The sequence below is a fragment of the Marmota monax genome, unplaced genomic scaffold (assembly GCF_021218885.2).
Source record: "Marmota monax isolate L192 unplaced genomic scaffold, Marmota_monax_Labrador192_F-V1.1 WCK01_AAM20220418_F8-fsc00009, whole genome shotgun sequence".
In the NCBI taxonomy this organism is placed as follows: domain Eukaryota; kingdom Metazoa; phylum Chordata; class Mammalia; order Rodentia; family Sciuridae; genus Marmota; species Marmota monax.
The window spans coordinates 25,590,001-25,605,691 of record NW_026694710.1 but is presented as its reverse complement, the minus strand read 5'-3'; the positions used below and the strand labels follow the sequence as shown (position 1 = coordinate 25,605,691).

The 15,691-nt window shown below is 60.5% G+C and overlaps 1 protein-coding gene across 2 annotated transcripts in view; it reads right to left on the bottom strand.

Annotated features, from left to right (window-relative positions):
* Sorcs2 (sortilin related VPS10 domain containing receptor 2) overlaps positions 1–15,691 on the bottom strand; it is a 403,770-nt gene that overhangs the window by 154,321 nt on the left and 233,758 nt on the right. The gene's annotated exons all lie outside the window — the stretch shown is intronic.

Here is a 15,691-nt window from a genome sequence, read left to right as displayed (position 1 = left end):
CTCCCACTGCCCAATACACATGACCTCTGTCTTGGCTCGGCTAGGGACACCACTCTCCCTAGCTTAGCTCTGGAGTGGGGCGTAACCATTGGAAACCGGACAGCCCACCTCCCACCTTATTTGGCAAAAAAACATTTCGTGGAAAACTTTTGATGCTTCCCCCATATAGATGAAGCAAACGCGGACTCTCGCTCTCTTTCCAGTGCGGAAGCTTGGTCCCTAAGATCGAGAGCCATCCTGCCCTCCACTTTCTAAACTATTTCCTGTCTCCTGTGATTTCTTTGCCACTTTCTCTTTCTTAGCTTTTATTTCACAGCCAGCCCATTACATGCAGAGGAACCCCAAATTCCATCACCCACACAGGACATGAGCGAGACAGCGAGTGCAGTCAAGGCTGAAGGAGCCTGGACACCTGACCCTGAAGACAGTGACCCGCTGGCCTGTGTGACTCAGAAAGCAGTGAATGCAGCCCAGGTGTCAGTGATGGGGCCTGGGACAGTGGGACAAGGTTGGCTGAGGGCCAGGGTCCCCGCAGGCTGGACAGGGCTTGTCTTCAGCTATGGAAGAGCATTTTAAAGGGCTGGGGATTAGGTCCCTCCTGCTGTGGGTACCGTGGCCTCCAGACGACTCAGTGGGCAAAGAGCCTGGGCTGAGGGTGGCGTCCATGGTGTCCCCAACACTGGCCCAGAGAGAGGGCGTGGTGTGAGTGGAGGGGTGCTGGGAGCCATTAGCCAAGTAGGTATGACAATTTCCTTGCCAGCGTACCCCATGTTGCTGACATGTTGCAGTGACATTGAATGTAAGTGACCTTGCTCAAGGACCAAGGCAGATTAGGGTGTCCCCGGTTTTAAGATAATCTTGTTTAGGGCGTTCCCAGTTTAGGTTCCAGGTTTAAGGTTTAAGATTATTCCTGCTGGGAATAGGGCGTATCCTGCTGCCTGAGTTCCCCTTGAGTTCTCACGGGATTCAGACAGTATATTTTGGAGATAGAAGCCCAGTGGAGGTGAATTTGGGAGAGAAGGTGGATTTGGGCAGAGAACGTGAATTTGGGAGAGAACGTGGATTTGGGCAGAGAACGTGGATTTCCCCAGAACGTGATTGTAGACGGCTGGTGTGAGTTCGGGAATAAAGAGTTGCTGTTTGAATCTACAAGCTGTGTGGTGGCTCGTGATTGTGTGCCCAGCCAGACTGCGGCGTTTGTGCCCAGCCAGACTGTGGCAGAGGGGCAAGCCTGCCAGAGCCAGGGGGCCTCCTCTCCTCCCTCTCCTCCTCCCTTCAACCCAGCACTGCCCCTGGCACCTTCATACCTCCGGGGTCTCCCCTGACCAGGTGCCCCCTGAGCCTGTGTCAGTGCCCTTCTGGATGCTCCTCTGGTCCCCCTTCAACCTGGCGTGGAGGCCGCTCCTCCAGGGGAGCCAACCCTGCTCCTCTCCCCCACTCTCTGCAGGACCAGAGGCCACAGACTCCCCAGCCTCCATGTCCCAACTGTGGCCTTCTACAATTAGGAGACACCACACATGTGCCCGTGGAGCCATCAGGGAAGAGCTGGGAGCTGGTGTCCCCAGGGCTAGCAGAGAGCCCCAGCTGGGCTGGGCAGCCAGGGATTGGTGGGAGAGCCAGGCAGGGCCCGGCAAGGCTGCTCTAGGGACTGGCTGGGATGCCCTGGGGCTCTGCCTGGGCCCATCCTGCCCATAGTTGCCATTCTGCTGGGCATGTGGAGTCCACTGGACAGTGGGACACTGCTGCCACCCGCAGCAGGAGGAGCCTGGCAAGTCACACAGACCAGGCCTCGCCTGGGGAACAAGGGCTGTGGGAATGGGGTTCCTGGCCCTGGGGGCAGAGGGCTCCCCTTCGGCAGGGGCAGCAGGCAGTGGCACACGTGCAGACAAGAAAAGCAGAAAGGGTGGTGGGCAGGGGGAAGGGGCTGGTGCCCCGAGGCGGCCCAGGTGGGGGTACTGGTCACCTGGTAGGGAAAGGCCCCTCAGCGGGGCATCCCGAGGTCAAGGCAGGGCCAGGTGGGTCTTTACTTTCAGTTGGCATTGGAGCCGCTCAGGTGCACCGCGGTTCCCCGCCACCTTCTCTCTGGGCAAAGCTTTTCCTGTCCACGTGAACCTGTGCCCCGCTGTGCACACAAATCCCACCAATGCCCGGCTTCCCTGCAACGCGCTGCTTCCTCACGCGCCTGCGTAGCCCAGTCCAGCTCTGCTCCGCTACAGAGAATCCCTAAAACCTGGGAAAGATAAACTTGATCCTATGAGGGGCACATTGATCCCCGGCTTGAGACACAAGGAAACGCGGAGCCGGTGGTGACACGTGGGAAGAGGGAGATGTGGCTCTCAGCACACCTGAAGCCATCACCCTGGAAACACATTGGACTCCGGGCAGTCCGCGGGGGGCAGGGGGGACGGCGGCCGCGGGGAGGCTCCAAGTGGATTTCGGGCTTCTGGGACGGACACCTTGAATGCCTGGCCGCACGTTGATTCTTACTGCTTCCTCCTGTTTCTGTGACATGCCAGGAAAGTAAAGATCGTATAGAAACACCTAGATGCTTGAAAACACAATGGAAACTATCTGTGAACATGGCGCAGCCTGGGCCTCCCGGGCACGCGCTGGCTCCGGGTCTGATGCCTTCTCGGGAGGCACGGCTCCCACTCCCTCGGCCTCAGCTCCCCAGGTGTCTGGGACCCAGGTGCTTGGCCACCACTAGGGGCACTCTGACTCCCTGGAGAGAAAAGCCACGTGGCCAGGCCTTGTCTTGGTCACTGGGGCTGCTTCATGAAGCATCACAGCCGGGCTTATGAACAGCGGAGAGTGTCTCCCACAGTGTGGGGATGGAAGTCCAAAATCATGCTTCCCGAGGCTCCAGGGGGGGTCCTTCCTGGCCTCTGCCAACTCCTGGGGGTGACCACCACCCTGGGCAGTCCTTGTGTGGACACATTACTCCGACGTGTCCCCATGGTCACCTGGCCTCCCCTCCGGCATGGTATCTCCTCTCTTGTGAGGGCAGCGGTCATTGGACTTAGTCCCACCCTGCAGAGTGTAAGTGCCCTACACCTGCCAAGACCCTCTCTCCAAGCAAGGCCACCTTCCAAGGTTCTAGGTGACTGCCTTTAAGTGGTCACCCTCTCCAAGCCCAGCACGGCATAGAAATGCGCCCTCAGCAGGGCAGGGAGCCGAATGGTGGCCAGGGCAGCAGGAAGGGCAGCAGAGCGGGTCCAGCAGGACAGTGGGCCTGGGCATTGGTGCGAGTCGCCTGTCACTGATTCTCCTACTCACGGTGCAGCCCTGTCCTTCTGGACAGTGTCGGCACCTGCCCGCTCCTCACTGACGCCTCACTCTCACCCCCTAAGAGAACTGGGGCTCCTCCAAGGGGACCCCCTCCCTGCCTGCGGCTCCCTGCCTGTCCCTGCCACACTGCCCCTGAGGGCCGGGGACGCCTGCTTGTGTGCTCAGGCGTGGGGTGTGGCTGTGGCTCTGTTCCCGGGGGTACCACGGGCAGCAACCCTCAAATGCCTCTGGGGACTTTGGTGGGAGCCAGGGCCCCCTGGGGTTCAGAGCAGAGGGCCTGAGAACAGACCCGGGGACACTAGCCTCTACCTCTGTGGCCCTCAGCTCAGCTCCTGTTCCCACGCCAGCGGCCCCAGCAGCACACTCTGAATGCCACCTGCTGCCAGTGAGGAGGCAGTGGGACCCCCGGCTTTAACTGTGCTGCTGGGGTGCTTCCTCACTCCTGGGACAGCGACAGGACGGCACAGGCAGAGAGCAGAGAGGACCCCGCGCTTAGGCACCTGCTTCAGGCAGCGCCTGCGGGTCATGCCGCGGCCTGGGAGCTGGGTCATCCCTGTCCCCGTAGCCCCAGCTGCGAGCCGTGTCTGGCCGCCCTGCTCTGTGGTCCTAGAGAGACCCGCTGGTGGCAAGGTTAGGGATTCAGCGCCCGCTTTTCAGTCTCTAGTTTAAAACACAGCGGCTCAGGCCTCCCCCACCGCCACCGTCATCCAAGCTCCTGCACCAGTGCCAGGGGTGGTGCCGCGGAAGGGCCAGGCCACCGCAGTCTCCGGCTCAGGCCTGTGACGGTGCCCCCTGCTCAGGGCAAACCCAGGGTTCTGCCAGGCGCGAGCCCCGCAAGCCCCTCAGCCAGCCCTCCCTGCTGGGCCTGCCCTGCCCAGCCCCTTGGGGACACACTCTCTGCAGGCCCCTCGTCCCCCTGGCAGCTCCGCACCGGCTCTCGGCTCTTGACGGGCCCCTGTCTTGCACGGTGCCAACACTTTCCTCGGGGTACCTTACCGATGGGAGGCTTTTCTGGAAGCAGCTCTCGTGTTTGGTTATTAACAGGATGTTCCTAATAACATCCCTTCTCTATCCAGAATGGAGGTCAGCCGGCACCCCACGCTGCACCATCAGTCTGGCGAACTCCACTGTGTCCAGCATGTGCCTCGGCAGCCCCCAGGCCCTCAATGCTATCTTCGCTAAAGGACCCTGGATTAAAACATCCTGGACAATCGCGGTCTGGAGGCTTCAGTGTTCTTCCTGAGGAGCATGTGGTCCCTGGCTCAGGCTGTGGCCTCCTCCTCAAGAACTGGGGAAGTTTTACTCTATTTGAAGGACCCTACCCCGGTCCCGGTCAGACTCACAGTGGGAGGTCGATCATGAGCATGGTGAGGCCCTTGGTGTTCAGTCTCCCCAGAGCCCTGTCCCATGAAGGGTCCCCTGAAGGGCATGAGGGCAGGGGCTGGGGGTCTCTGTCCCTCTGCTGATTAATTCCTTTGCAGCCACATCCTGCAGGGCTTGGGGAGGCACCAAGGTCAATGTCTGTAGGGGTCAGCTCCAGCCTCTCTCTCCCCCTTGCCTGCCATGCCTCCCTGTATGGCCAGCTGGGGGCTCTCTGGATGCGCAGAGCACCTCCTTCCACGGAGGAGGGATGCATCACCCACCTGCAGCAGCCCCTACTTCTTCGTCCTTCCTGCCCAGTCCACTGAGCCACCACATCCTCCGGGAAGCCTCCCCTGAATCCCTCCCACCCCACAGCTGGTTATGCTCCACGTGACCAGCCAGGCCTGTCCCCCTGTCCTGACCCATCCATGGGCCTGTCTATCTCCTGTAGCTCCTTGGGACACACTTTGGAGGGCCCTCTGGGACTGCAGCAGCCAGCCCCAGGAGCCAGGAACAGGGGCTCAGGGTGTGGAGCACCCTGCACCCCGAGTTCATACCACTCCTCACAGCAACCAGCAAGGAGCCCTCGCCCCACGGCGGAGACAGGACACTGAGCTCAGGGAGCCAGGGCCCAGGAGTCAGGAGCAAGGAGGCTGACTCGGGGAGGCTGGGTCTCCCTCCTAAGGCCGGTTCTCACCTGCTAAGTGGGAGGTTTTGGCGGGGGGCAGGATGCATGACCTCGTGGACCAGGAGAGACTCAGGGAGGCTGTGCCCAGGGTGCCACAGGGGGTTCCCCACCTGAGGCCTGCACCCCACAAACCTCCTCTAGAGCAGCCCCCAGGCCCACAGGAAGGAGCCGGGGGCAGCAGCACTGAGCATCCCCCAGAACATGTCTCCACACCCAGGACTCTGCACACACACGAGGGATGCGACCTGGCCCCAGCCCCACCTTCACAGCCCTGGCAGCTGCCTCTGCCATGACCCTAGAGCCCGAGGAGGGGGCAGGGAGCCAGCACCCCTCTCCAGGAAGGGCGGGCCAGTCTTCCTGGGTGCCCCTCACTAGACAAAGGGCCATGGCCCAGCTGCCCGCCTGGCATCGTATCATCGACAATCACCATTGAGAGCAAATTAGGGCTGGATGGCGGCCGCGAGCTTTATGAATCCATAAATGGAGGCCTGGCAGCATCCAAGGGTTTAATTGAAATGATAATCACAGAGGAGCAGAGAGACACTGTCCCCTCACCAAGGGAGGCCGCAAACTTGCCCTTCGAAACGGGAAGTGTGTTCCATGAAATCCGGAGATGGCACCGGGGGTGGGGGGCAGAGCAGAAGGGTGGCGGCCAGGGAGGCGCTCTGGCCTGGGGCAGGCGCGAGGACCAGCTCCCCGTCCCACCTCGCCTGCCCCATGGGACCCCAGGCTGGGGCCAGGCTGCTGCCCTCTGGTAACAAACCCCCCCCCACTGGTCCTCCTAGCAGCCTCCTCCTCCTTCAGGGCTCAGTGCCCATGGCAAAGGCCGTCCACCAGCCTGTCAGGGCACAGGCACGCCCTCCACCCACTGTCATCCACCTCCCAGAAGTCACCTCTCTGCACCAGGCCGAGCTCTGGGTGTGCAGGGAGCGTCCCGGAGTGCGTCATTGCGCTCTCCTGCCCTGTCCCCAGTGGCATGCCTGCTCCATGCCGGCTGGGCCAAGGCTCTGTGCTCAGTACTCACGGTCCTTCCACTAATCAGCCTCAGGGTCCCTCCTGTGTCCTCAGGCATCTTCCCTCGGACCACCGGAGCAGCTACCAGGTTCTCCCTGCTAGACACACCCCTGTGGCTCTCCTCAGTCCTGGGACAGAGCCCACCTCCACCCTGCAATTAAGGCCACATGAAGGACCTATTCACCCTAACCTCACCTGGAGAGAGGGTGGGAGAATGTGGGGATGGATCAGGATGGAGGGAGAATAGGCAGGCAAAGGGGGATGGCTCGATAGGCGAGCGGTGCAGAGGGAGTCGGAGGATAGTGGATGAGCGAGTGGGTGGGTGGGTGGGAACGTGGGGAAGAGGATAAAGAGGTGGGTAGGTGACGGGTGGGGAGATGGATGGGTGGGTGGGCAGACGGAGGGATGGAAGGAGGCACGTGGGCCTGCGGGTAGACATGGTAACTTGCTGCATAACCCTGGGAAACTACAGCAACAATCTGAGACACGCCTCATGTTCTGGTTAAGGCTGAAGGAGGAGGAGGTTCTTCCCTTGGCCAGGAACCTGCCTGGAGAGATTGGATCTTCTGGCCGGTGACTGCATTACATTTTTGCGACCTCTGACCTCCATTCCGTCTTCCCCTTCAGACGGCCTGCCTCTCCCTGCTGACCACACCTGAGCAGCCACTGTCTGCTCAGGGCCCACTGGCCTCCTCACCAGCTACCGGGCGGGCATTGTTTTCGAGACCCCTGCGATGAGGAGGAGGGGGGTGCTTTGCAGGGCTTCTCAGCCTCCCGCAGACTGGAACCACCAGACCCAGGCCCACTGCAGCCTGGCTGCATCAGAATCTCAGGGGGTCCAGGTCTCATAACCTCCAAAGCTCCCCAAGAGACCTGCGTGCAGCCAGGCCCGGGTGTAGCCTGCTGGAGCCCTGGAGCCTCGGGCTGGAGGAGAGCTAGCCACACACGAGCCGGGGCTCGGACAGCAGGTCTGTCTGGACGAACAGGACCTCTGGAAGGTTCTCACATGTCATCTCCCTCTCACCCAGCCAGGAAGCCGGAGGGAAGGTCATAAACCACAGCGTAGACCAGGCTCTGCCCAAGTGTAGCCATGACTGGGGGCTCTCGTGGTGTCACACTTCTGGGGGAAAGAACCCTTTATTAGGAGATCAACACATGAGCTCGTGAAGGGCCACGAAGCACAGAGCCTCTGCTTGCCTGGGGTCTGGTCTGGTCTACAGAGAATCTATCAATTTCATCTAAAAGTGCATAACTATGAGGAGTGAAGCCCTGTTATCCTCAGTGGATAGAACTGTGGATAAATCTTTTCCCTTTCAATATTTTCTATAATGGCTATGTATTTTTATAAAAGAGAAAAAAAAAACTTGAAAGTGAACACACATCTTTAGCACAGGCCCCAGAGACGGCCGCGTGCTCTGTAAACATTAAAATCAGCAGAAATGAGAGCACTCCGGCGCTGCGGCTCCCGGGGCTGAGTCCTCACACTGTGTAGGGAAGCCTGTCACCTCACCGCCATCGCCATCGGCTGGAGCCGTGCCCTGCCTCCGTGTCCCCCAGGTCAGCTGCAGCTTAAGGAGGCCAGGACATCACAAATTCTACATTGTAAGAAGACCTGCAGGATTTGTACTGTTCTGCTAAATTAAAAAGAGAAGACTATCAGCAATGAGGAGCCCAGCTAGCATTAGGATTAAATATTCATGTCCCCGCGCCTGGGAAGCACTCCGTGTAGGACTGCACACTGCCATGGGCAGAGGGGCCTCCGACATCGGGCTGCCAGCCCTCGGGCACAGACACCCCAGCTGAGATGCGTGTGCCAGGCTCCTGGCCCCCCTCCCACTCAGGGCCACACAGGAAAGGCCAAGAACTGTGCTTGCCTCTGCCATTAGAGTCCTGTCTGGTGTGTGCCTTTCGCCCTCCGTGTGCAGAGAGGAAGCAGCGTGGCCGAGGTCCTGGCCCCTGGAGGGTGGTCCACAGTGTGCAGGCCTCACCCTGATGCCCCCAGAAGCCAGGGAGGGAAAATGGGGTGGTGGGCTGTACCTGCAGGACTGGTGGTGGGTGGAGCAGTGTGGCTTCCAGGTGGGAGGCTGGCTGCCAGCCTCCTCCGTGGGAGACCAACCTCGCACATGACTAAGTTAACTCCCCCGCTGGGCGATGTGGCACCCATGCTGCTAGACTGCCCCGCTCTTCTAGGGTTCGAGGGACAGTGTCTTCGTGCCTGGGTGTTTCTTGCTACAGCCCCATGGGTGAAGCTACGCTCACCTGTTCCTTTGTAATATAACCCCTTGCCCTGTTTAGGATAGAATGTTCCATGGAAGTGCCTGTGTATGTCCCCTTCTCTTACTGTGCCCTTAGGTGTGGCCCCCCAGGTGTCAGTCAACCTGCTGACAGTGGACATCATGAAGATAGATAGACTCAGCCCCCTGAAACCTGACCCCTTGCCTCATATGAATAGCTTCTCCTCAATAAAAGGGGTCAGAGCGTGCTCTCGCTCTCTCTCTTTCTGCGAACGCTTAAGGTCAGAGGAGCCGTCCCAGCGACCTCAAAGAAAAAGGTATTATGTGTCTTGTGTGGTTATTTTGTACAGCTCAGTCAGCCCAGTTTTCCTGGAGTGACCCCTGAGCCTTTTAGTTGCGAGAACAGAAACCCGGCACTCCTCCTCCCTGTCCCACCTCCTGGCCTCCTCCTGGTGCCAGATGCTCTTCCTGGTGCACACACAGCACCCAAGCAGGATCCAGGGAGCCGGGGTGCTGGGTGAACCAGGGGAGCCTTCCTTCTGGCTGTTCCTCGCGGGTCCCCATGGAGACCATCCCAGAACATGGCTTCACGGGGTGCCTGAGAATGTGGGACTTGTGTCTGGGTTTCCCCCCCATGGATGGGTACCAGCCCTCCCCTGAAGTCACCTACTCCATGCCGCACGTGCCGTGGCTGCCCTCTGACTGTGTGGCCCTCCCCTGCCCCCGCACCCTCAGCACTGGGCCTGGGCGCCAGCCCAGTGCTCCAGGCCCCACTTACTTCCCCAGCTGACCACCCACACGCAGCTGCTATCCCCCGGCCTCTGAGCCCAGGCTATCCCCCTCCACCCCGGAGAATTCCTCCTATTTGTCCCTCAGCGCCCCTCACACAGGGTCCCGCCTATGTCCCCACGGACCCTTCTCTGACTTTCCCAGAAGGGTTTGGAGGCTCCCGTGGGCCCCCAGGACAGGCCCCCAGCACCATGAGGTCACCCACTAGTGAGGCTGTGTGGCCCCGTTTCTCTCCTGGAGTCTGGAAAGTTCTGGATTCTACAGACGTGTCCAGTTCACTCTGGCCCAGAGGAGAAGCTCCTCGCCTGTTTCTTGAGCGGCTGAGCAATTAACACGTTCACAGTCAGCTCCAGAAGCTGAACTAGGAGAGGAGACACTTTCCATTTCTCCTCCTCGCATCCCGGGGCCACCAGCCAGGGCGCGAGGCTGTCTGTTTGCAGTCGCCAGCCGCCACCCTTTCCTGTATCTGCCCCGCAGTGTCAGGCTCCCAGGGTGACAACTGGGAAGCCAATTTCATGCCAGTCTGGTCTGCATCAGTATGCAGCTGGGCAGGCTCCCACTGCACAATTAATTAGGCCATTTGTATGCATCGCGCAGTGCCAGGCAGCAGCGGGGAGAGCGGCGCCATCTTGCCAGCCCACCCAACTTCCCTCCCCACTATTTCCAAATTCAACAAGCACAAATCACTGGTCTCATTTTTCCCCAAAGTTAAACAACAAATTGCCCTGTCAGCCCCCTGTGTCTGTTTAACAGGGAAGTAGAGACATGAGGCCTCTGGGGAGCCAGAGTTGTGTCCCAGGAGGCCCCATCCCCAAGGATACCCCAAACCCCACTGGCACCTCCACTCCCATCAGGAGTCACCCCCAGTGCCCGGTGTCTCCTGGGGCCTCCTGTTCAACTCTCTCAGAATATGTGAATTGAGTTGTAGGGAGGACAAGTAACTGCCTCCCTTCCCCAGGTCAATAGGTTCCCAAACTGGCTTGAGAGCCAGCTCCCTCCTGGTAGCAGGCTACTCACCAAATCCATTGATATGGGGCCAAACACTCTGGGGCCTGTGTATTCCTGCAATCCCTCATTCGGGGGCTCCCGGCCTGCAGTCGGGGAGCTTGGGCCAGCCTCCCAGCCTGTCCCCCCACCTCCGCCTCTCCCTCCTGGGCTGTGTGTCATCCATGACATGGTGTCCTTAGCTGTAGGGTGGGGGCGTGATGACAGGCCCTAGGGGGACAGGTCGGCCCTGAGGAGGGATGTAGCACAAGGTGAGCACTGCGACAGCCCCTGCGGCCCACTCACTCCCCAGCTCTGCGCTGGCAGCTCTCGCGAGCTGTGCAGGCTAGGCGCCAGGTCCCACTGTTCTCCCTTGAGCCAGTGAGCTCCCCCTTGGTGCCAGTACTTGGCACTGGGTGCTGAAGTCACCAAGCCAAGAAGAAGAGGCTCTGCCCTTGGAGAAGTTTGCGCTGAGCAGGAGAAAAGCAGGTGATAGCGGTAACCATGAGGTCTCCTGGGTGCTTGGGAAGGCAGGCCCAGTTTGCCACTGCACCAACCTCACCAGAGTGCCCTGCAGGCCTTGCACATTTCCATCTGGTGTCCTGCACCTTGGGCGCTGGCCGACCACCCTGCCCATAGGAAGCAGAGGCAAAGTCGAGGCCCAAGTCCTTGGTCCACTCCCGCTGCCTCAGGCCTGTCTTTAGACTGATACTGGCCTCCTCCCCATTCTACAGAGGAGGAAACCGAGGCCCAGGACAGGGGGTCACTTGCTGGTACCCCAGATCTCACTGAAACAGAAGCCCCAAAGTGACCACAAGACCCCAGCCTCGCCCAGCATGGGGCACCGCACCAGACCTGGCCCCCGGACAGCCCCACTCCGGCTGCTCCCTTCAGGCTTTTGCAGTTACTCGGATCCGAGGGCCCCACAGCCTGCAAGGCAGGACACCCTGGGCATGCCTCCTTGACCTCACCCCGGGCTTTTCTGGAAATTTCACTGCTACTTGCCAGAGCTGTGGGCACATCACAGGTGAGTGTGACATGGGGCCTGCTGGATTCTAGCTGTGTCCAGCTGCCACAGGGCAGGCAGAGCACCCTTCTAGACACGGGCCTGCAATCCCGGGGGTCTTGCTGAGGTGCACATTCCTCTGAGCTTCAGACTACACTTGAGGGCAGGGCTGGGGCCTTAAGCAGACGTCAGAGGGCTGCACCCAGCTCTCCTGCCCCAGGCTCATGGCTTCATCCTCAGGGGACAACCACAGGACCCGAGTGGGGCACCTCACTGGGCTTATTCCACGGCCCCCTCATCGGGGTCACTGGCACGCCCCCGGGGTGCAGACTTGTCCCCACCTCTGCACGTTTCTATTCCGGACACGATTTTGTCACGCCCAGTGGTACATAGTTCATGGCGAATGTTGACACTGAATGTTCTATGTCCCCCACTAATCGTAGCGTTTGTGGCTAATGTGCAGGGAAGGGCTGCGGTGACCAAGCTGGTGGCTGGAGGGGGAGCCGGAAGCTGGTTCATGCAGAAGGGATGGACCCGGGTCCTGGTGTGGGAGGCGGGGCAGAAGGCAACCTGGACACCGTGAGGGCAGCAGGCAGGACCTGGCCTGGGACTGAGGCCTCCGGGATTCCCTCCCATTCAGAGGTCGAAGGCAGGCCCTTTACGGTGGAGGGGAGACACAGAGCAGTAATTATTTTATTAAGGAGCAGGAAATGATGAATAATTTAATTTGGGGAAAGAAGCGCACCACTGATTGAATTGCTGCTTCCGGGAGCCTGACATCACCTCTCTCTAATTTCCTTTGACATTTCTGGCAGGGCATCTTGAAGAAGACTCCAGAAACATTTGATCTGCCTTCAGCCTGGGCATTCCTGACCTTCCCCGGGAGGGAGGTGGCGGGAAGGGAAAGGACCAAGGTCTCCATTGCAGCCAGGCTCCTTGCTCCGAGGGCACTGCCATGAAAACTCACAGTGACGAACCTGGCGTGTACCCGAGTGAGGTCCCAGCCTCGGAAAGGCCACTGTGAGTTCACGGCAGGGTCATGGCCACAGATGTGCATCAGGCTGTCAGGTGACCACTGAAAAGTGTCCCCCTGGGACCACCAGGGTCAGGCGCCATCAAGTTACTTCCCAGATCTGACACCCAGCCACATGATGCCACCTTCCCACCAGGCACCTTCTGGGGGACCATCTCACCCCACTGACTGCACAGCTGTGTGACATGACAGCCAGCCGTGGTCCCCACACCATGAGGCCTAATATCCCATGATCCGAGCCACCCACACATGGCATGGTAGCTGTTTAAGTCCAGAAGGTTGAGAACTGTCCATGGCATGTCCGCCCAAGATGACTCCGACCCTCTGCTCTGGGCTCGATGCTGCGACTCGGGCTGCCTTTCAACCCCAGCAGCTCGGAAAGGAGGGGCTCCCATGCCCAGGGTCCTCAGAGTGTGCATGGGACCCTCAGGCAGAGCCGGCCAGTGCTGAGGCCTGACTGGTCAGGGGGCAGATGGGTCCCAACAGATCAGAGCCCTGAGTGCCCTGTGCCCTTGTTACTCCAGGCTGTTCCCTGCCCTGTGCTGGGGCTGGGGGCCGAGATGAGTGGACCAGGGCTCAGCAGGCCATGGGAGAGGGGCCCCAAAGATGGGTATTGTGGCAAGAACTGTCCACACAGCGTAGGACTCAGCGGTCATCATCTTGCGGTCTCGGGTCTGCCAGTCCTTGGTAGAGAGCACAGCTCAAGTTTGGTCACTCTTTTCCCAAGGGTGTCAGCAGCCCTCAGTTGCTGTAGCAACGCTGGGCAGTCGGCTGTCAGGAGGAGGGACCTTGGGGCTCAGTTTTGAGCTTTCAGCCCATGAATGTGCAGACATGTGACTTTTAAGCCTCTGGGGGCCTCTGTGGTGTCAAGGCAGGAACCGTGACCTGGCAAAACCATTAGTGGCCGAGGAAGAAAGGGCCAGGGTCCCCACATACCGTCCAAGGGCACAGCCCATGACCTGAAGACCCCCACCAGGCTCCCTTGGTAAGGTCCCATGCCTCCTAACAGTGCCGTGGTGTAGGACCAAGCCACCTCAGCAAGAAAGGTCCAGCAAAAATCCAAGCTTCTGCCCTATGACCGTCCTTCCTGGCCTTCTGTCCCAGGTGGAGACAGGTGCTTAAGTGAGAAATGATCCCCAGTGATCCCTGGTCCTGCCAGGGACCTGTGCTTATCAAAGTTTCTATCCCCAAAGGATGCCCACAGCACCCCCCACACCCCTGTGGTGGGAGGTGCCTCTGGAGGCAGGTCTGCAGCTTGCCCAAGTGCCCCCTAGGGCGGCTCTCAGGGCCTCCAGTTTCCCTGAGCAGAAAGGAAGCCTGTCATCCACCTGGCTGGCTCACCCTGTCGCTGCGCCAGGCCCGGTCACACTGGTTACAGGTGGGGTTAAGTCTACCTGAAGTCCCCATGGGGAAGCCCCGACCCCAAGACCTTGGGATGGGACTGTGTGGAGACGGGGCCTTTCCAGAGGTCACCTTGGTAGAACAAGGTTATCAGAGTGACCTTCACCCAATGTGACAGTGTCCTCATTGGAGGAGGAGGAGTCCGGGACACAGACCTCAGGAGGCTGCCCTGCTGACACCTTTGTCTTGGACCCCAGCCTCAGGAGCTGTGGGAGGAGGAACTCCCGCTGCAGGGCTCTGTGACAGCTGGGCAGTCCCCACACCCACACCTCAGCCTCGCACGCGCGTGTGTGGTGAGTTAGCTCATCCATCCCTGGGGAGGCCTTGAGGCCCGTCCTCTCGTGGCCCGTGTTACAGAAATGGGAACCAAAGCACAGGGCAGGCCAGTCCAGCGCCAGGCCCCAGAGACAGTGACACTGCCCCTGTCCTCAGGGGACACACCTGGCCTGCCCTGGAGTCAGGTGAACAAATGACTTCACGAGGTTGGACAGGGGCTCAGGAAAGCACATGGATGGACAAGTGGACCAAGCCAGACTGGCCAGCACGGCTGCAGACTTTGGCGGGGAGTGGAAGGGCCCACCAGGCAGAGCCGAGGCTCAGGAAGTCGGCACCCGGGGGGCTGGAAGGCCCTCAATGCCCCCACTAAACACATACTCCCCGCACGCTTCGGGGCTCCCCCGTCCCCTGGGAGCCGGGAGTGTGGGTGGCGTCTCCACTGCGGGAACAGAGGAGGGTGCAGGCCCGCAAGAGGCCAGCAGAGGTGACGTACCAGGGACCAACTGCAACCCGCCATCCTGGGAGGGGAGGAGGGAGGGCCAGGAGACCCTCAGGGCGCAGGCTCCCCCCAGGCCTTGCCCTCCCCGCACTCCCCAAGGCAGAGGGATGGGAGGCTCGGGGAGGCCAGGCCGTGTGGGAGGTCACCCAGCCGTGTGGCAGCAGGGTCCCCTGACTCCAAGCCCAGCGATCTTCCTCCTGTGCCCCAGGTAAGCTGCTTCTGCCCAGAGGAGAGAAAGGAGACCCACCCACACTGAAGACCCCTGCACCTTTAGGACCTGGGGCTGTTCCTTCTCCACGGCACAGTCACCAAGGCAGGAGCGGGCCCTGGGACAGCCCGGTCCCTGTATGCCTGGCCCACCACGCCCGTGGACTGGACGGGGTGGTATACCCACCATGCCACGAGGGCCACCATTCAGATTCTCAGGATGAGGGTTTGTGGGGGGTCACATGGGGGGGGTCTTCCAGAGGAGGTGTCCCCGTGCCCTCCCAGGAGTGCTGGAACAGCCCTAGGGGAGAACATGGAGGTGCAGGTCAAACTGGGAGCAGCTAGACCTGAGCTCGCCCCACTGGAGACCTGTGTGGGGCACCTCAGGACCCCGGGGGGCGGGCAAAGCACGGTCCTTCCTCCCACTGTCCCTCCTGGGGCCTGCACCCTGGGAAAGCAGCCTGTGTCCAGTTCCTAGGGCCCAGCAAACCTGAGACCACAGAGGAACCAGTTTAGTCAAATGAAAACTCATAAGCAGTTGGTCCCAGTGGGGACATTTCTCTGGCCCCAGAAGAGCAGCTCTGCCATCCTGTCCCCAGACAGGACATGAGCCTCGGGGTGGGGGACCACAGGCAGGTCTTGCTGGCAGCAGCAGCTGGAGGCCAGGCTCCAGGGCGCCCCAGGAGGTCCCCGGGATGGCTCAGTGTCCCTGTCAGCTCCAGTGTGAGCAAGGCCCTGTGCAGCTCACAGGGAGGGGCAGGAGTCACTTCCCACAGCCACTGTCCGAGCAGCAAGGCTCCCAGTCAGCAGCGGCTGCTGTCCACTCGCCACCTCGTCCTTCCTCTGGGCTCAGCTTCCTCGCCTGTGCACGGGCAGTACTCCTGCCTGCGGCCCTGCTGCCAGGAGGCAA